This window comes from Oncorhynchus mykiss, chromosome Y, assembly GCF_013265735.2.
Source record: "Oncorhynchus mykiss isolate Arlee chromosome Y, USDA_OmykA_1.1, whole genome shotgun sequence".
In the NCBI taxonomy this organism is placed as follows: Eukaryota; Metazoa; Chordata; class Actinopteri; order Salmoniformes; family Salmonidae; genus Oncorhynchus; species Oncorhynchus mykiss.
In genome coordinates this window covers 25,949,874-25,972,979 of record NC_048593.1, presented here as the reverse complement: position 1 = coordinate 25,972,979, position 23,106 = coordinate 25,949,874, and positions in this window count along the sequence as shown.

Below are 23,106 nucleotides of genomic sequence, written 5' to 3'. Positions count from 1 at the left end.
GCTAAGGCTTAGTTTTATGGTGTCCAGTCTAGCTTCCTGCAGCTAGTCTGGGTGTTGAGGAAATGGGTTTTACTAGAGGGTTATACAACTTTACAGCCACATACCATTCTATCATTAGTGGTGCATGTGAGACGGATGTCTAACTTGGCTTGCATTCTATAGATGAGATAGAGCCTGAAGGAATAGAACAAACATTTCAGTGTTTGTTCTCATTCTTGTATCTGGGAAACTTAGCCTGGAGGAGTCAAATAACACCCCCCGTGCAGATAAATGACAGGATGAACCCAGGGTGGGTAATGGTGCCCAATCTGCATGGGGGGGTATATAAAGGTTTGATATATAAAGACCCGGTATCCTCTGTATGATTAAGACTCAGTGTCACGGCTGTTAAATGAACTGGACCAAGGTGCAGCGCGGTGAGCGTACATTTTCTCCTTTATTCAAAATGACGCCGACAAAACAATTAACAATACAAAACCAACCGTGAAGCTTAAGGCTATGTACCATCAAACAAAGTTAACTTCCCACAAACACAGATGGGAAAATGGGTACCTAAGTATGGTTCCCAATCAGAGACAAGGATAGACAGCTTTACATGGCCACAGCTGAGGTAACGAGCAGAACTGAGTTGAGAAGAGTTTTCTTAAGTGAGGTATCCTTGGGCATTATTGTTAATTAAGTCCAGATCCGTGGTACTGACTTGATCACAGTAGAATTTGTGAGATTAATGTAGAGTGAAGGACTAGAGTGCGTGTAATCTTGTGAGCAAACTCGGCTTGGTGAAGTTCGTTGAATGAGGGACTATAGTGCCTTTCGAGGGCACCTGACTTGAAGTTCAAATCTTAACGTGTATGTAATTAATAACAGGTATGCCCTGTGTTGCTATTGTTAGGTATTATTGTAAGTGTTTTGTTATTCCTGATACTTAGAAAATACAAGGTAAAGTTGGATTTTCTGGGACTGTGTTACGTAATTAGATAGCAGACATGGGTACTCTGTAGGTAGTTCTGCACATTTGGATAGACATAAAATAATCTATACCATAGTAATTGCAGTAGGCGATATCCCAGTGTGGATACAACACCCCGTTGTGGGACAACTAGTTAGACAATATTTTGATAATGGTATGGATATAGACAGGGTTTTGAAATCTAAAAACAGCGCTTATCGGTTTTCCTCTTGTCTGTCTCATTCCCCTCTGTTTTTTGGTTGTGTTTTCTGTAAATGTGATATGAGGGAAGTATGTATTGGGAACAGTACTGTGTGAATGTGAGTCTTGCGAGTCTAGAAATAAGGGTTCATCTTACATTGGGATAATAAGATATGTAGCGTTATCTTGGGGTTCGGTTCAACCCTGCCCAACATAGAATATCACGGAGTGGTATTATTAAGTGCTAGATGTTATTCTATAATATCTGGAAGACTAGAGAATCGTTGAGAATCATTCCCATTGGGCAGCGTCTGAGAAACTAACGTTTTTGTGTTCCGCTGGGAGTGTATGCATCAGGAGTTGTTGGAAACACACATGTAGTGATTCATTAATGTGAGTACCTAAGATTTCCAACGTTAAATATTGATTCTGTCAAGATTCTGTTCTCATTAAAAAAAAAGAAAAAAAGAGAAATTGTACGTGTGTATAATCGATTACTAGAGATTTGATAAAGTAATACTGGGAATATAATAAGATGCAACTTAAACAACCCACATGTAGACACGGGGTCTTTATGGATCATTTGATAGAGATAAGGTTAAAACCATCATATGACTGTCTAAACGCTTATGTGATTTTTTTTCCATCAGGGTACTACATTTAGAGAAAACTGCCCCTAAGGCCTGAATATGTGTTGTTTGTTTTGCAGTAAGAGATGATTTGCTATATTTATTGAAGAAATCCCTTTTCCATGAAGTTAGAGCAAAATCAGGTGGAATTTCGACCTAACTTATAACGTAGTACAAAGCGTAATTTAGTGTTTTTCATCAATATATTTAAACAGCGAGGAGAGAGGAGCAGAGATAAACATCATAGGAGAGGTACACTGAAGCAAAGCCATAAAGATACTAATAGAAGCGCACAAGCATTCTACCAATTTGGCTCGAATATGGGAAATGCTATTCTAAATAGAAAATTCAGGGATGCAATTGTGACTTGGCACAATGACAAGAATCGTTACCTCAGTACACCAGTGTATTGATGTTAGCGTTCTATCAACGTAATTGTACTAACCATACAATTTGTGAAGTAATTTGAGTATGGACATTGTTAAATGGGGTCTTCGCTAAATTCACTCAGTTTATTTGGTTCGGATTTCAGAGCACATGTTTGAATGTACCAGAGCGCAGAATAACTGATGAATTTATGACTGCTCAATGCCGGTTGAATATGACCGGTGTCAGTAGACATTAGGGAAATAACGTAATTTTAATTATTTCCAGCAGTACAGTTAGTCACCAACATTTTGAATAAACATGTAAAAGCCTAACCAGCTCTGCTAGATGAGTAGAATGGAGAGTGAAGATGTATTCTCTTGTTTGTGTCTGGAAGTAGCGTTAGCTAGCCAACTTTAGCAGTTAGCTTGGATGTGAGGCAAGAAAAGTAGTATATTTGATGAAGCAGAGAGTTTGGATCAAACCTGCTCCTTAGATTTTGTGGTTGAATAATCCTTGTGAGAAGCAAGGACAGTGGATATTAGGTTGTAACGGCTGTTGGAAGGAGATGACCAAGGTGCAGCGTGGTGTGTGTCCATATTTATTAAATGAACACTGAAATAACAAAGAGAACGACCGAAACAGTTCTGGCTGGTGCAGACACACAACAGAAAACAGCTACCCACAAAACCCATGTGGGCAAGAGCTACCAAAGTATGGTTCTCAATCAGAGACAATGACAGACAGCTGTCCAAAAACAAAGAAATACAAAAAACATAGAAAAAAAAACATAGAACGAACATCCTAGTCAAACCCTGGCCTAACCAAAATAGAGAATAAAAAGCCTTTCCATGGCCAGGGCGTGACATAGGTACCATATTAAAATTGGCAGTATATGCAGTGGGGCAAAATAGTATTTAGTCAGCCACCAATGGTGCAAGTTGTCCCACTTAAAAAGATGAGAGAGGCCTGTAATACTTATTTTCCACCATAATTTGCAAATAAATTCATAAAAAATCCTACAATGTGATTTTCTGGATTTTTTTCTCATTTTGTCTGTCATAGTTGAAGTGTACCTACGATGAAAATTACAGTCCTCTCTCATCTTTTTAAGTGGGAGAACTTGCACTATTGGTGGCCGACTAAATACTTTTTGCCCCACTGTATGGGCGAGAGCACAAATTATGTTAACGAACAGTCAAATTTTGTTTCTCGACACATTTAAGCAATCGCTAAAGGGTGTACATTTGGAGGTTCTGTGTTGATACAATATGTAGTGTATTTGTTATTGGTGAAAAAATACAAAGAAACTCCTATGCCAAACATAGTCATATTAGTAAACTATGTGGTAGAGCATGGGTCACAAGGAGAGAGAGAGAACATAATTGGAGGTTTCAAGAACAATCCAATAATTATTTTGTTTTGTTATTAAATAGATTTATTGAATTGACAAAAGGGGGGAAGAGATAACAGAGTAATTAAAGTGGCCTCCCTGATGTTTGTTTTGACTATAATTAAAGAAATAGTTTGTCAACACTCATTAAGTGTGTTGATGTTGATAAAAAATGTGTGGGAGAAACTTATGGGATATGAAGTGTATGACATGTTGGACTGTTTTTAGATAATTGGTCTAATAGAGAAAGTAACACTCATTTGAAGAGTTTGAATGACCTCTGACCTCTGTCCCGACTTTCTAGTGTTGTTTGATCACCCTCACTGGAATCCCGAGAGACATTGGATGATGATTTTAATACCGATTTGAAGGTAATTTGTAATACGATAATTACTTAGATTGGAAGTTTTATAACGGAAAGGACCACGAGAAAGATAGACCTATCTCTAGTCTATTTTTTCTAGTTTTTTAATCAAGTTATGGGTAAAAAAAATGTGTTGGAGTTATTAAGTGTAGTAATTCGAATTTGATTTGTATTGTTGTTTTTACACATTAGTCATTATGTGTCAGAATGGGGGAGTATAGAAATGTATTGAGTGATGAATGAAGGAGTGTATTGTTGCATTGTTTGTTCTGTTCTGTTTTGATAAATCTCATCAGATTGGGTCTGCTGGATGATCAGGATAATTTCCTGATCCTATGACTCTGCGATGAAGTTGACGGTGTGATAAGGGAATATAAACTAATTTGTAAAAAATGTGTTTTAGAGATTTGCGTTTAGAATATTGCTATTAGTAATAATTTGTCATATAGTAGATCATTTGTTTGGATTTATTGAATCAGAGATGCACTGAACTGTTGTTGTTCTGATCTGTCCTTTCTTGAGGTTATGGTGGAGATGGTATCTAGATGCATTTAAGGGATAATTTGACAAAACGGGGAGGACCACTTCTATCAAGAGACCTGAGTCTGAACCAGTAACCAGTGTACAGCATCCAGTTGAAGTCACCAACTGCCTTTTCTCTCAGGACTGCAACATAAGTCCACGTGGAGTGAGCATGGAGAGAGATCCGTTCCAAAACTTCTGTCATATTTCTGGTATACTGGTTGGAAAATGGATGAGACATAATGAGTTGTGGTGGGGTTCAGGTGAGACATTGAAATTGGGACATTGTTATGGGCCATCCATTTTGAACTGTGAAGCTATCTGAAGAAAAATGAAAAAATGCCAGAAGATTGCGTGCCGGAGAATGGAGGGGGTTGGTCAACTGTGCCCGTAATTGATTTAAACTTGTCTGAAATTGTTATTGTGGGGTATCTGGTTGATGGAGGTCTACACAGCTAAATGTAAAGTTATTTAGGCTAAGAATGCATTGGGATACTGATCTATAATTATAACCATGATGAGGAACTTAACACTAGAATTATGAGAATATTATATTGTATGGTTAATATAAATGTACATTCTGCCAATGGTGATGTGTGTTAAATTGAGGGTTTTTCATTTTGATGAAACCAGTATGAATCATCGAGTAATGTCACTCTAAATTTTGGTTGGATAATTCATTGGGTTTTGATTTGCGAACTAAATTATTTCCCTTACCTATTCCCTATTCTTGACTACATCTCTGATGAGGACCCCCATTCTGAGCATAAGGACCTAAATGTGGAGTTCATGTTCCTGCTGAGTGTACAAAGTGCCCAGAGAGTTCTAAATGGGGACATTTTTATCATGCTGACCCCTACTTTTGTGTATGGTGCCAGTGTGACGACTGTCCTATTTGCTGTAATGAAGATTGTGTGTGATTACATTTTTTATGTTTAATTTTCTGTTTCAGATTGACTGTGTTTAGATAAGGTCTAAAACTCAGCAACCCAAAGAAAGGTTGTTTACTATGGATGAAGGTGTGTTTGAAGCAGTTTTAGGTTTGCTAATTAAAGACCCGGTATTCTCTGTATGATTCAGACTCTCAGTCCAGCAGTCAAGACTGTTAGGCTGACAGTTTCATTATTGCAATAATTAATTGATATTAAATAAAGATGATTGTTTGAAGAAATTAAAGTCTCTCTAAGTACTGAATTTCCATGACATATTTCAGTGTTTATTTTTAATACATTTACAGAATGTTTTTTTGCTCTGTCATTATGGGGTATTGTGTATAGATTGAGGGGGAAAAAACTAATGTAGGATAAGTCTGTAATGTAACAAAAATGTGGAAAAAGTCAAGAGTTCCGAATTCTTTCAAAATGCACTGTACCTATGTAGAAATCCCATGCAGCCGTGTTACAAGTTCAAACACTGGCATGTAATCTGCAACTCAATTAGCCTGATATGTATCCTTTTTATTCAATTTAATGATATTACATTTCAGTGTCATTATTTCTATATAGCCTACACTTTTTCATTCTGAACTTCTTACTCGGGTGAGATCTAAGGATGGGTGTAGTTTTGTGACAATGACCACAAGAGCATTTGACAGCTCCAACGCAGTTACACGTCTGACATCGCCTAAACAAAAGCAGTGATTATGCTATAATCTGAATGAATTGAATCTAGCCTTAAAAGCAAAACACAACACTTGATTGGAAATTATACACATAATGACATTTCATGGGTTTGCTGAAAAGCATTCTTTGACAGACTTCATAAACTAGCATTTAAAACAGACTTGAAGAAGTAGTTTCTTGTGTTACTTTTCTATGTATTTAAAAACAAATCACTTTATTTAGTAAATATTTTCTTTACTCTATTTCTTGAACTTCATTTCACAGTAAGGTGTTGTATTCGGTGCATGTGACAAATACAATTTGATTTGATTAGACAAAGTTTTTACCCAGTGGATATTAGCTAAACATTAGCAGAGGAGAATATAAAAAACAATTTGTCATTTATAATCTCGATCTGTGAAATAGCAAAGGATACTCCAAAATAGAGAGAGAGGGGTATTTTCTTGAGTGCTGAGCAAATCCAATCATTTTATTCCCATGCTTCTGAATAAAATGACAGGGTGGTAGTTGTGTGAACACACATTAAGAGGAACTTTACAGACCTGCCTGTTCATCATGCACTCTTTACCAGCTCCTAAATGACCCACGCACAGCAGCTTGTCCTGACGGAAGGACATCATCATCTGTATCGCTGGGTGTTTATTAGTGTAAATTGGAGCAGGACTCACACCGAATACAAACAACAATGTCAAATGAGTTGGTGGGCTACATTTAAATCAACCTTTCCTTTCTAGATTTGAGGCTATAGAGAGCCGTAGAGAGCTACACATCAAGTTTAAAAAACACAATGAAAAGCTACATGTCTTGCAAGTTCCAGAATCAAGAATGTGAACAAACTGAAACAGCATGCTTTAACACAACTCAGCAGTGTTTTAATGGGGAGAGTAATTCATGATGAACCATTATCATTAGAGTGAATCAGGTAGGAGGAGGAGATCCTCTGAGCTAGTGAAGAATGCAGAGACAATAATGGTTTCAGATAATGCTTCCCTCTACCAATGTATCCTGCAGATGAGACATGTGATACAATAATAGCTATCATGCGGAGGTTCAGCACATGCACAGAGAGAAACAAGTTTAACATAACATATTACATCAACATACACTAATATGCCCCGTTACTCTTTATCTTCCCCCATACTTCTCAGACCTGCTGTAATATAGTAAATGCAAAACAGAAGAAAGGGGAGCTCTGAAGAATCTAACACACACAATGATGTACGTGATAGTGTAAGGTTTCCCTATCCATATTGTTGACTAATCACAACATGCAAAGAAAGCAATTAGGCGTCAACATAATGATGCTGTGAAGAAAGCCTGGTCCTTGTCCCTGTGTGTAAACCAGAGTATGTGAACGGAGCGAGGAGCGGAAGGTGCCAATTTGACTGGAGCACAGAGCGAGACTCCCAAAGGCTGGAGCGTTGGCCGGGTCCAATTTCGCTCCTGTAGAGCTCCAGTAGCTCTCATTTTACGAGCTCAGAGCATGCCCGGCCCAACATGCATTTGTAGTCTACTTGTGTGCTGCTATAGCCCCTTGCTTTAACCACTGTCATGGAATTCGCTAAATATTTTCATAAAGAAACTGATAAAACACACAGTTGCTAAATCAAGGTGACTTACAAATATGAGGACCAAGAGCAAGAGAGGGAGTGCGGTAATGTAATGTCCACAACTAAGGAATCATTGTGTAATCTGAAAAGACACATCTCCCAAAAGCATGGTGATGTACTTAAAAGTTGTGAGCTTATTTAAATTGAGATTTTAATGAATGGAGTGACTGCTCACATGCTCTGGTGTAAACCCAGCCAGAGGATCCATCCTCCTGCTCTCTCATGCCATCTCCTGCAAGCAGGCCCACCGGCAGCTCACAGGCTCCATCTGATGTCAGTTTGTCTGGTGGCAGCAGGGCAAGAAGCTTTGTTTTTCCATCAACACCTTCACCCCATGGCCAAGGAACGGCTGGATGCGATAGGATCCTAACAAATACTAATGAGACATGCACATTGCTCAAATCTCATGAATTTCATTTCATCCGTACACAGTCAAGATGGCCATTTTCCTCATTACCAAATAATAACAAATACATTCTAAGCTTATTATAATGAAATCAGCTGGAGCATGCGATTTCCTAGCTCCACATATAGCTCATAGCACCCTTGCTCATTTGTGCCTTTCCCCAGCTCTATTACAAAATGAATGTGCTGTGTTTATGTTGCCACCTTTCCTATGGGTGTCTTTTCACTGACATTCAATGGTCACTGCCTTAAGTAGGTGTATAGAGAGAGTTTTAGGGGGATGACGACTTCATTTTTAGCAGAGACTCCAAGGCATTGTCACATAACTCACAAATACAGTCAATGGAATCTGTGGTCAACTTTTCCTTTTTCCCACAATGCTGTTAATTTCTCCTCTAGATACAAGGTCAGATCCTTAAATGTCACAGCAGACACATATGGCTCTCTGATTCCTGGAAGCACTGGGTGAAGTGGTCATTGCTCATGACAGAGCCTGGTCCATGGTTTAATAAGATACGACGGACATTGTCCTGATGCCACGTACTGTGGCTCAGGCTGGAAGCTGGAAGATACTAAAACCATGTGACATCTCCTCAGGGGTGAAGAAGAAGAAAAATAATCAACAACAAGATGGCGGCAACAGCAATGTGGTGACTTATTAGTACCCTTAGACTTTGCAGTTATCTTTATGAAGACTTCAACAGAGCTAAAAGAGTTTGACATCCACATCCACAGTACCGGGACAGTAGAAGGGGAGTCATTATTTCTTATCTTCAAAGAAAACATGACCCACATTTCCTTTTTAAACACAGACATTTATATGATGTAGATTAATATGAAATGATATAGAAAGCTATTATCCTCAAGTGTCGTTAACTGTTAAAAATATCTTTACAACTATTGCCTTTAAAACTACTACATTAGTACTATATTACTTTGCATATTTCCTGATGAAGCCATGATATTGGGTCATCATTTATGAAGCTTTGGTTTGTTGGGTACAGGATCATAACAATTATGACTAACTCCTATTTTCACTTAATGTCTCATCATACCCAGAGTATTTCTGTTCCTATAGCCACATCCTCAAAGGGAAATAAATAGCCCTTGTAGTGCAGAGCCCGGAGCCTGTCCCCGTGATAAGCAGTTCCACTGATAGTGGCCTGGTGGCTTTGATAATGCCACTGCTGATTGGAATCATTGACACAAATCCCAGGCCCTATTTGAAGGTGCAGACCCTCTCGCTACTCCCTCATTTTCTTTGGGTTGCAGGTGTCTGCCAACAATACGGCCTCAGGAACAGGAACACAGATAAAGTGTATTCTCATGAACTATTACCAGCAGTTTGAATGACCTGTCAGATCAGCATCCCTCTCTTCCTGTTTCTGTCAAATCTGACATGTCTGTCTTTCCCCCTGCTTCCAATTTACATGCGCAACAACAGCAAGATAATGTAGTCCCATCAGTTTTTGTTGCCTTACTAAAAGCCATTCATGAACATGAGGCAAATGTATCAAACATTGCAAAAGCAAGCAATGCCATCGGTTCAACCAAACTGAATAAATGTTGTTAGCTATTGAAGACATGATCATTATTCAATCACTGTTTGACTCATTATTGAACCTCACTTCAAACTGAAATGAAATTCTGTCAGAGAGATCAGAGAAAAATAAACATGCTAATATGGATGATTTCCTCTTTCATCCACTGGCCAATACCATTAGAACATCAATCAGCCAAACCCAGGCTGATTTCTCCTGAATGCTCTTTGATGGCTCCTCTCCCCGTGCTGTAGTTTATCAAGCAGTCAAAGGAACTGAGCACTTCCACCTATCAGTCACCTTTTATCCCCTCAGCGCATCTCCTATAAACATATCATACAAGGCCCACATGCAGAGATGTGACACACATTAAAGTGCACATCAAATACATTATAATAATAATACATTTCATTTGTATATAGATTTTCATTACAGTGTTATTTCAAAAGTCTACATAGGCAAACTACAATAAAAACATCATACATTTAGAATCAAGGCAGAAAATAGCAATAGTAGGCTAGTTGCTAAAAGGACTTTCCAAATGGCTACCTTCAGAGCGATATTTAGCAAATTGGGCCAACTTTTAGAATGGTGCGGAAAATGGCCAGAGTGAGGTGTTCTCTCATTTGTGTCCTGAAGTAGCTAGCTATCTTCAGCCAGTTATGTTGTGAAGTCAGAATGCTCGGATCAACCCTACTCCTCAACCAGAGCGCTCTGAACTCTCCGAGAGCAAAACTCTCTGAATTTACGAACGGACAATCTGACAATGCTCTGAATTTACGAATGCACAGATCATACTCTGGCACTACAGAGTGAAATTACGACCACACCCTCTGGCTCCCTTCTAATTTTCATACTGTAAAATCCCTTATCAAGCACTTGTACCAAGAGCCCTTGTAGTCGACACGTATCCATGGTCTGGCTACTGTGGTGGCTAGCCCAGAACCAGGCCCAGCACCAGGCCCAGAACAAGCCCAGCACCAGGCCCAGCACCAGGCCCAGAACCAGCCCTGCACCAGGCCCAGCACCAGGCAGCTACATCAGTCTTCATTCCGCCTCCAGTCCTGGTGGTCTCAGCCTCATTCCCTCCATCCGTAAACAGCAAATATGGAACCCCTAGGAGGGACCAGACGATTTATTATTATCTTCTCTGGCAACAACACACAGAGTTGTGGTTCCCAGTACTGGTTGTAATGGTCTGTGGACTGGACCATTAGAGATATGTTAAAAGGAAAATAAACAGATTAATGCAGGGGTTGTATATAATATTTACAACACATCTGGAGAGGGGGGTTAAGATCAAATAAGTTGATTTGGCAACTGATGTGACATTAAACAGTAATGTTGTCCAGTTGATACAGTTTTATTCCTACCCAGCTAGCATATTTGGTACCTTGAAAGTTGTGGGAACATTTGTTTTTGGTTTCACATTGGTTGTAGATGTTTTGAATGTTTTGTAAAATTTTGACTTTTCTGAGAACTTTAATTTTGAGGTTCCAGAGAGGTTCTGAGAATGTTTTACGTTAGTTCATTGGAAGGTTTTGTATTTATTTTCATAGTCAACCTTTTCATAGTGTTCTCTTTTATTGTGTTCTTGAACGTAGCCCTGTCTTTAATTTCTGTTCATTGATTTCACCTGTGTTAGTTACTTACCTGGTCTCATCAGCTCCTTATGTAGTTCAGTTCATTCTGTTTGTGCTTTTGTGAGGTACTGTTCGTTTTGACTCTATTAAGCCTTTTCCTAGCTCGTTTGTGAGAACCAGTTATAGCCTTCAATCCTAGTTTTGATCCAACTGCCTGTTTGCCTACCTGTATATGACCGTTGACTGCCTGTGACCACGATTTCTGCCTTCTGCAAAGGCGAAATACACACCTTCCGCTCTCTGCATGTGAATCTACACCTTTTTCTCCCTGAGCATTCATCACAGAATACCTCACCTAAAAACTAAATGGATTCAGAGGAGCTACAGCGGCGCATAACCCAGCAAGAGGAGCTTATGTAGGAAATCTGCCATCTTCTCTGCCAGCCTATCCCTACTCCTCCGATGCCAGGTATCATAACCCATAGCTCTCCTTCATTCATATCCATGCCTGGAAAATATGAGGGTTCACCTGAAAAATGTCAGGGATTTCTGAGTCAATGCAGCAAATACATTGAGCACAACCCCACTAACTTTGCCATCGACAAGAGCAGGGTGGATTTTGTTGTCTCTACTCACAGGGATAGCCCTGGATTGGGCCACCGCCATATGGACTGCCAACAGCACAGAACTCAGATCCAAGGCCCATTTCCATACCCTCTTCAAAGAGGTGTTCAATCACTCTCCTTCCGATCATCCTATAGGAGACCTCCTCATAACAAATGTTGCTATTTGATTTGGTTGCAACAGACATTTCTATCAAGAAGAGATGCCCTGATCTGAAAGTAAAAATTGACTATTTCTGGGAGTCCTCTGTTGAAATCTCCCAAAAATTATGAGTGAGGGAAAGAACAGTCCCATGGCTACATCCCTAGACACGTGCCAGGGATTGGCAAGATTGGCCCCTTTGTTTTCAATTTTCGCCTAAAATGACATACCCAAATCTAACTGCCTGTAGCTCAGGCCCTGAAGCAAGGATATTCATTTTCTTGGTACCATTTGAAAGGAAACACTTTGAAGTTTGGGGAAATGTGAAAGGAATGTAGGAAAATGTAACACCGTTAAATTGTGTATATATACTGTATGTATCTATTTTTTTTGTATTTTTTTCGTACCATCTTTGAAATGCAAGAGAAATGCCATAATGTATTATTCCAGCCCAGGTGCAATTTAGATATTGGCCACTAGATAGCAGAAGTGTATGTGCAAAGTTTTAGGCTGATCCAATGAACCATTGCATTTCTGTTCAAAAATGTATATCAAGACTGCCCAAATGTGCTTAATTTGTTTATTAATAACTTTTCATGTTCAAAATTATGCACTCTCCTCAAACAATAGCATGTATTATTTCACTGTAATAGCTACTGTAAATTGGACATTGCAGTTAGACTAACAAGAATTTAAGCTTTCTGACAATATCAGATATGTCTATGTCCTGGAAAATGTTCTTGCTACTTACAAATCAAATCAAATGTATTTATATAGCCCTTCGTAAATCATCTGATATCGCAAAGTGCTGTACAGAAACCCAGCCTAAAACCCCAAACAGCAAGCAATGCAGGCTCATGCTAATCGCATTAGACTACGTTAGTTCAACCGTCCCGCATGGGACCCACCAATCCTGAAGAAGTTTTAAGGGAGCTTTATCTGTGTCTCACAGCTAAAGTGTACCATTTTAATTGCCTTCTCAAACACACTGCACTTTACATACAATCACACACAGGAAACACATCTGCCAACTGCCTCACCCAGTCTAGGGAAAACATATTGTCCTCATATTGACTTTTACATTCCCAGTCTGGATTTTACAATTGTAGAGTAATTGGAAGGAGTTGGTCTGTCTGTAGAGCAGTAACCCTTTGGTTTGAGAGGAATCAGAGGGTAGTATAGTTTAGTGCTGCCTTGTTGGTCACTCAGTCTGCCTTAGGGACCTGGAGTGCCGCAACCCATTAGCAGCAGTACTGTTCCCCTGAGCCTTCGGGACAGAGAGAGAAGGTAATTACAGAACATGTTATTAATTACTTCCTGCACTCACACTGCAGTTGGAATTTAACTCTGTTCAGATGATGAGTTAAGAGGATAAGAGATAACTATTATGCCTTAAGTTACATGACACAGAGTCTGAACTAAAAGATTGGGAAATGTTCACTACATCCATCCTGGCCCATTCAAAGTCCTCTAGTTTAGCATTGGGAAACACTCAAAAACATAGCTAACTAACAGGAGCAGAATGTCAACAAACAATTTTAAGACATAGTCCAGAAATCACCGGAAGGAAAAGAAATACACACAAAACCTTTTAATATGTTATCAGGAAATTGGAGTAAGGAGCTTCTTTTTGAAGATAGTTCTTTCAAGAAGAAAGAATTGGCCATTCAAATCCATCAATGAAAGGGCAATGCAAGATCTACTGAGAAAATATTGAAGGTATTGTGAGGATGGGTCTATATTATTAGTTGTAAATATTAACGAATTTCAGTCTAAAAAAACAAGGTATACGACTTTAATATTCATTCAAAGCTGATAACAAACAGATGTTACTGAGCACTTTTGTTGTAGGTTGACATGTACATGAAAACAGAAATTTGCTTTTTGGTATTAATTGAAAGTTAGGGTTAGGAATTAGGGTCAGCAATGTAGTTAAAGTTAGGTTTAGGTTTAACATCTGATTTGTATGACTTTGTGGCTGTGCCAGCTAGTGACCACTCTGCAGAGCTGCCTCCCGAACAAGATTTATGACAAAACGCTAACCTGCCACTTTGTTCCTGCCTCAGAGAGCAGAAAGAAAGAGCAGTTAAGCTAACCAAGACTGTGTCCACAGGAAGGGCGGAATGACAGTTGCCATTGTTCCCAAGGGCCTTTTTGGCAGCTATGATGCATTTAGTTGCTTACCTGGCTAGACATCATTTCCCACTGTGCATTTTTCATCTCTGTCCAGGCTTTACAGAGCACCAATAATATCTGTTCCCATTTGCAGTGCTGGTGCCTTGATACATACTGTAGGGCTTAGAGCTTATTTGATGAACAGTACTGTATGTCAACTGTGGCCAACCTCTCCATGCATCACACAAGGCTTTAAGCATGGGGAGAATAGCTGGAAATGACAGTCCTATTCCTTACTGCCGGACACTGAACTACATCCAATAACGGATGCCTGAAACAGTAACTTAAATCCATTGCAAGATTATGGTATTGATTTTGATTACATTGATAGTGACCATTATGATAATGTACTGTGAATGATGAGCATCATCATCCTCATCATGACTTGTATTTTCACTAAAATAATCAGGAGTACATTTCAGCATATTATTATAGAGCAAAACTGATTACAAGCAGATCAAGCATAGCAGCAAACAGGTAGAGTTGCCAGCATGATGAAATGTAACACCCTACATCTGCAGAGCATGATGTGTTTTCGGATATTGTTTAGTGCATCTATGTTTATGCAAACATTGTTCAGAGGTTGCTACATCTCATGACAGATTCACTACCTCATCTCCCTCTAATTGCAACACATTTCCCACCTGTGTTTTCTTAGAGGGGATTCACGTCCACCCAAGGTGACATTCTCTTATTGTGACTGAGACAAAGAAGAAAGCAAAGTAAGATATTGGGGAATACACACTGTGTTTAATTCCAGCTCCCTGCAATACAGACATACCTGTATTTTAATTTCAGCTTCATTGAAGAAAGTAGGCTACTAACATAACAGAGCTGTACTATCATGGTCCACATTTCAGTTTAACCATTTGACATTTTATGGATGACACCATGTGTCCACTTGGAGAGGAGAGAAAAAAATTCAAAAGGTCATTTTATACTTCAGCTTTACATATCACTCAATGGCAGCTTTATCCTCCAATGCGTGGCAAAGCCGAGAGAGGAACGGTCTCCATGTGAGCCAATTAAGGGTTGTTTATTTTCCTCCTCCGTCTAATAAACGTCACTCGCTCTTTTTAATGGCTTGGAAATAGAGTGTGATTAAAATTCAGCCCCTCAGGGTGACCAAATGTGAAGCAGAGCCACCACTTCCACCCAGGCGGTTCATCATGTGAAATGGCTCCCCTCTCACCAGTATTATCGGAGGTTGGAATAATTGAAATAATAACCGACACCTCCTCCACCTTCTGCATAACATATCCAGACCCAGGAGATCACTGGTCTGCTATTCTGAAAACCGACCATGGCTAGAAAAAAAACCCAGGTACTTACTTTAAAGTAATTACACCAAGGGCCTTGTTCAAGGGAAAACCGTTTTCATTGAATACCCATTGTTAACAAATCATACAAAATTGTTACTTTGCAGTAAAAGTCATTTCTACTTGATAGAACAATGTGTATTATACTGAACACACTGTCAAGATTTCTGATTGAATGGTATGTCCTGGAAACTGTTAACCAGCTTTGATTGCTTGGGGTTTCAAGGTGTCTTAGTGCACGAGATATTGTTATGAAAACAAATCATCATAACCTTTAGCATGCTGTCAGACTAATCTCTTCATGAAAGAGGATAACCATTAACTATTGAAACATCAAACATTTATATCAAAGCAGCTTTTTCTTAGAAAACAAGGGAAATCATATTGGTAAATGACTGGCATTTTAGAAGAACTATCAGTTTTATCTGAATAAGGAGCCCTGTATTTGGCATTTTCCAACTTCTCAATGGAAAGGAATGGGGCAACGGATCAGGCCTGACAACAATGAACAGTGCAGGTTTATAGCTGCCACCTTATCTTTTGCTAACCCCTGAAGTATAACTGATTATGGCCGTAATATCTGTTGATGTGTACATTAAAGATAGTGTGACACTGGCAATAGAAATTTCCCAGTGATGTGCCATTAAAGCATGCATCTAAAATACGGTGGGGGTCATCGCTGCTGGGTCACGTGACAGTTACTCAACACCCTGTGCCTTCTGTGAGCCGGATGGCACTGCAATGCTACTCCTTCTTTCTGCTTCAGGGCACTCAAAATCAGAATTATCTTTATTTGCCAAATAAATTTGCATGTACAGGAATTTGATTCTGTGAAGCAGTGATGACACATTTAACAGAATATACAGACAAACAAACGTTCTGTTTACGGACAAGATCTATGGACACAGAACTGACACAATCCACATACAGTATATGCATAATGAACACTAGGCTAAAAAAACTACATATTTAAGCAATAAGGTTCGAGGGGGTGTGGTATATGGCCAATATAGAACGGCTAAGGGCTGTTCTTAGTCACAACACAATGCGAAGTGGCTGGATACAGCCCATAGCCATGGTACAGTATATTGGCCATATACCACAAACCCCAGAGGTGCCTTATTGCGATCATAAACTGGTTACCAATGTAATTAGAGCAGTAAAAATAAATATTTTGTCAAACCCATGGTATACGGTCTGATATACCACGGCTGTCAGCCAATCAGCATTCAGGGCTCGAACCACCCCGTTTGTTTATAATACACTATAAAGCCGCACACCGAACTGGGACAGAACTTAGTGGGACTTCATCTGGTTCTCATGTAGGCTCCCCATTCTCCTGGAACTACCCCTTTAATTCCCCACTCAATTCAGCCCTGCCTCCTTACTGCCTGCTTGGCTTTGCCACCGCTCCTTCTTCTTCAGCCAGATCCAACGGAATTCCTATTTTGCCTGCTTGCGGACGTCAGCCATTAGCTTTCTCCATGCCACTCCTTCAATTCCGGCAGCCCCAGAGCTCTCCAGAGTGATTATGCCTGCGAAGCCCCTGCAGCCGACCTCAATTGGTAGATTCCAGACTCTCCATCCATTCTGCTGGCTCTCAAGGATGATGGACTGGTATTTCTTGAGCTTCTGCTCATGTGCCTCCTCTATTCTTTCCTCCCAGGGCACTGTGAGGACGATGAGGACCACCTGCTTCATTCCTCTAGACCAGAGAACGATATCTTGTCATCTGGGAATCTGAGCTGCTTCTTGAGGTCTGCCCACATCTCCCAGTCACTGTGGCAAGGATCCCTAAGCTCCTCGTTCCCTTTGCTGAGCTCTCTCCTGACTTGAGGAAATGGATGAAACAGGGAACTGGGTTGTTTAGGCATTCTCCTTGCTTGCTCCAGACCCACGGCCAGCTGAGTCAGTATTTGTTCATACGCCCACATGAATTATCCATCGGTCAGACCTGCTTGGCAGGAGGACTGCATGTCCTCCAGGTTGGTTGGTTGTCCACATAGTGTGCAGATGGGGCTCTCTGCCAACCCCCATGTGTGGAGGTTTGTTGGTGTGGGCAAAACATCCTATACAGAGTAAAGCATAAACTTAATCCGCTGCCATTCAATGTTTCAGATGTCTAGCCAGGTGTTGGGTTGAGCCATGAGCCATGGGCTTGGAGAGTTACAAAGTGAGGGAAAAGGCCATCACATGGTTGCGGTCACTGATAAGGGTGGATAGCTGTGGATTAGTGAGGAATGGGGGCCCAGGTCAGGTCATGTGAAGGGAGAAGGAACTGTTTATTACGCACATCACTTAACTTCCTGCGCAGCAACAGATATGTAATGTTTGGAGAAAAGGAGGAGACTCCGCCGGAAGTGGGGTATAAATACTTGTGCTGGTGGGAACATGTCTTTGTCTATTCAGCTGTCTGACACACTGGGTGAATAAACTTGGTTTGAGCTTTTCCTAGTTGTCTGTTTATTTAGAACCTAACACAGGTTAGTGCCCTGTCTTGCACGCTCTCCCAGCGTGTCCAGCTACCCTGTTATTTCATTGCTACTGCTCTGAAAGGCCTACTTCCTCCTCAGCCTCTCAGTCCTCCATCTGCACCATGCCACAGTGCTGGTCTGGATCTGCTTACTTCCAGTTTGACCTGGTTCTGTATCTCAGACCCAGCCTGCCTTGGTTTACCAACCCAACAATACCAGCGCGTTGCAGCTGTTCCTCCACCCCCCTGATCGCTCTGCTGTCTGACCACTTGCAACCCGTTCTAACCTCGGTCTCTGCCTGGTGACATGCTTTTGTTGCCTTGTACCAGAGATGTAATTGGCAGCTGCAGTTTGCTGCCTGCGTTGTACAGGCAGATGGAGGAGAAGGTTCTTGGGACAGCCAGCCATTTCCTGAGGAAGCTGTTCATTTTCCTCTCTACTACGTCCACTGTTGAAAGAGGTACTTCATAGACATGCAGTGGCCAGAGGAAAATGTAAGATCTATTCATATATAATGTCCACAGCTAAAGGAAACGGACAATGAAATACTATTCTTTGTGTGTATGCACAATTGATCCCCAAATGTTCCCCTGCTCTGGCTAGCCTCATTTTTTTCTTCCATTTTCTCTCACTCTTTTTTTGGCTGAATTTTGCCATATCTCTCTGCCATAATTGGGTAGAGTTTTTCTGCATTGACATTTGGAAATGTCAATAGTGTCCAGACCCAAGGCAAATGATAATCTAGCAACTGATTAGCTTTCACTTGTTGGGAGTGCAAGAATTCTTATGGCTTTTTAGCCACAATGAAACAGGAGTATGACATTGACTACGAGCATAGTAGGGCTCCCTTGCGAAAGAGACCCTGGTCTCAATGGTGACTCACTGTTTATATAAAGGTCAAATAAAATAGTTAAATATATTGTGTTATAGCAAATTATTCAAACTGTGTGTGAGTTCTTTGATGGCTCTTTACATTTAAACCTATTTCTGGATGCACCTAATTTAGGGTTACAATAATAACTTACATTGTATTACAAATGCTTCATCCAACAGTTGACATATACAGTATATTACGGCTAGAGGGCCTCTGTAAGAGAAACGGAAAGTCCCTGTCTGGCTACCCTGACCTTGGGCTTTCATCAGCCATACCTCCATCTCTCCCTCCTCCACCTGTGTGCTGACGGTAAACATTGTGCCAAGCCAGAAAAACAATGGCTGAGAAAGACAGAGCACTTTGTCAGATCAGCTAATTGAGTAATTGGCCTAAACCAGGGGCCATTCATTAGACCCCCCTCCCTCCTCATCTCCCTGTCTCTGTGCCCCCAGCCTGCTCTCTGTATACTGCTCTGACACAGACCCCCCTCACCCCCTTCATGTATCACTGCAGGATGATCCTCCGGTTTAAGTGAAAGTGATGAAGATGACTGCAGGCCCACTGTGGACACAGCAGGACCCTCCAAGCTAAAGTGTCCCAATCAATCACAGGCCTATCTGGGACAAGCTACTACAAAGATATCAGAGGGGATATAGGACACTCCTCTAATGCTATAGACACAAAACAAACAAGCATACAAACACTACATAATACACAAGGGACACTGGGCAGCCTTTCAACAATAGAAATACTGTAACTAGTGGGAAACCATACAGATTAATGTGCAAATCGATGCAGCCTGTTGTAGCCAGTCCAAAACTCCTTATCTTGTGAGAGTACACCCAGTGGAAGAGCACTTGAGCTCTGTAGGAGAGGAAAATTAGAGGGCCATCCATGTGTAATCAGTGTCCTAGTGTTATAATCAGTGTCCACAGCGGCCCTCTATCCCCATTTAAACAGCTGTGAGGCCAGTGCTACTGTTGGCAGGCTTCCATTCTCCTCATGCCTCATTTGGAAGATGCTGCCTCCCTAAATGTTTGTGTTGTGATGATGCACACACATCAGAGGATTCGAAGACAAAACTGAATGAAGACAAGTATAACTTCCTGTCATAATTCAAAGAAGTAACATTCCAGTCTCCCTGCCTGAGTTCTGTCCATCTCCAGAGGAGGGCTGACATGTTTCCTTTTCTCATTAACCGTCTTTTAGCAAAGGGCTCTGGGACTATAAACAATAACAATAGTAGTGAGAAGTGGAGGGAAAAAAAGCTCTTGTCTCAGTAGGATCCCTGTGGACCTGCTGACACTATCAGGGACAGGGCCCACTGAACAGAGCTGCCAGAGGAGGGTAGAGGAGAGGAGTGGAGAAAAGGAGAGCTTTAGATGAGAGCTTCACAATTGAGAAGAGGAGATGAGAGAGTCACAGAAGTGCTTGAGAACTGGAACAAAGACACACAACACGTATTGCAATAGTTCTGTGTCCTTCCCCTACTACCTGTGAAGAAGACGTTTTACGTGCTCCTAACCGATTGTGTTTTGTTGTTTGTAACTTATTTTTAAAGTTATTTTGTACATAATGTTGCTGCTACCATCTCTTATGACCGAAAACAACTTCTGGACATCAGAACATCGATTACCACAAACTGGCAGAAGCTTTTTTTTACCTTTAATGAGTCCGACGAGCCCGACGTGAACGACATACTGCTTTCCCGGGAACAGGCCCAAATTGTCACATGTGCTCCCTCTCTGGTCTCTAGGTCACCAGGCTGCTCATTATGGCGCACACCTGTCACCATCGTTACACGCATCAGCGCATTATGACACTCACCTGGACTCATAACCTGCCCTTTATATGTCACTCTATTTGGTTCCTTCCCCAGGCGTCATTGTTTCTGTTTCAGTTTCCTGTCTGTGCATTGTTCGTATTCCTTGTTTTGTATTATGTTGCATTTATTTATTTAACACTAACTCCCTGAACTTGCTTCCCGACTCTCAGTGCATATCATTACACAAATCCCTGTGATTTGCGTGAAGAGACGACAGAGAAAAGGAGGACGGAGGTGGGGCTGCCTTCTGAGAATTCATAGGCGATCGAATAAACCCTCTCTGCCTTTGTTCTACTAGCTAACGTGCAATAATTGGAAAATAAAATAGACTACCTACGAGGAAGATTAAACTACCTTCGGGACATAAAAAACTGTAACATCTTATGCTTCACGGAGTCGTGGCTGAACGACGACATTATCAACATAGAGCTAGCTGGTTATACGCTGTATCGGCAGGATAGAACAGCGGCGTCTGGTATGACAATGGGTGGCAGACTATGCATATATGTAAACAATAGCTGGTGCACAATATCTAAGAAAGTCTCAAGGTTTGGCTCGCCTGAGGTAGAGCATCTCATGATAAGCTGGAGACCACACCTAGAGAGTTTATCTGTATTTTTCGTAGCTGTCTACATACCACCACATACTGATGCTGGCACTAAGACCGCACTCAATGAGCTGTATTCTGCCATAAGCAAATAGGATAATGCTCATCCAGAGGCGGCGCTCCTAGTGGCCGGGGACTTTAATAAAGGGAAACATAAATCTATTTTACCAAATTTCTATCCGCATGATAAATGTGCAACCAGAGGGAAAAAACCTCTAGAGAATCTTTATTCCACGCACAGAGACACGTACAAAGCTCTCCTTCGCCCTCCATTTGGCAAATCTGAACATATTACTAACCTCCAGATTCCTGTTTAGAAGCAAAAATTAAAGCAGGCAGCACCAGTGACTCGGTCAATAAAAAAGTGGTCAGATGAAGCAGATGTTAAGTTACTGGACTGTTTTGCTAGCACAGACTGGAATATGTTCCGGGATTCTTCCTATTGCATTGAGCAATACACCACATCAGTCATTGGTTTTATCAATAAGTGCATTAATGACATCGTCACCACAGTGACCATACGTACATATCCCAACCAGAAACCACGGATTACAGGCAACACCTGCACTGAGCTGAAGGCTAGAGCTTCCGCTTTCAAGGAGCGGGATTCTGGAAGCTTATAAGAAATCCTGCTATGCCCTCCGACAAACCATCAAACAGGCAAAGTGTCAATGCAGGACTAAGATCGAATCATACTATACCGGCGCAGACACTCGTTGGATGTGGTAGGGCTTGAAAACCATTGCAGACTACAAAGGGAAGCACAGCCGAGAGCTTCCCAGTGACACTAGCCTACCAGACGAGCTAAACTACTTCTATGCTTGCTTCAAGGCAAATAACACTGAAACATGCAAGCCAGCTGTTCCAGGCGATTGTGTCATCACGCTCTACACAGCCGATGTGATTACGACCTTTAAACTGGTCAGCATTCACGGATTACCAGGACGTGTACTGGGAGTATGCGCTGACCAACTGAAAAGTGTCTTCACTGACATTTTCAACCTTCCCTGTCCGAGTCTGTAATAGCAACATGTTTTAAGCAGACCACCATAGTCCCTGTGCCAAAGAACACTAAGGTAACCTGCCTAAATGACTAACGACCCGTAGCACTCACGAATGTAGCCATGAAGTGCTTTGAAAGGCTGGTCATGGCTCACATCAACACCATTATCCTAGAAACCCTAGACCCCCTCCAATTTGCATACAGCCCTAAAAGATCCACAGATGATGCAATCTCCATAGCCCTCCACACTGCCCTTTCCCACCTGGACAAAAGGAACAACTATGTGAGCATTCTATTCATTGACTACAGCTCACCGCTCAACACCATAGTGCCCTCAAAGCTCATCAATAAGGTAAGGACCCTAAGACTAAAAACTTTCCCTCTGTAACTGGATCCTGGACTTCCAGGGTAGGTAACAACACCTCCGCCATGCTGATCCTCAACACAGGGGCCCCTCAGGACTGCGTGCTCAGTCCCGCGTGCTCAGTCCCATCCTGTACTCCCTGTTCACTCATGACCTCATGACCAGGCATGACTCCAACACCATCATTAAGTTTGCCGATGACACAACAGTATTAGGCCTGATCACTGACAACGATAAAACAGCCTATAGGAGGAGGTCAGAGACCTGGCCATGTGGTGCCAGGACAACAACCTCTCCCTCAACATGATCAAGACAAAGAGATGATTGTGGACTACAGGAAAAGGAGGACCTTGCACACACCCATTCTCATCGATGGGGCTGTAGTGGAGCAGTTTGGGAACTTCAAGTTCCTTGGTGTCCACATCACCAACAAACTAACATGGTCCAAGTACACCAAGACAGTCGTAAAGAGGGAACAACAAAACCGATTCCCCCTTAGGAGACTGAATAGATTT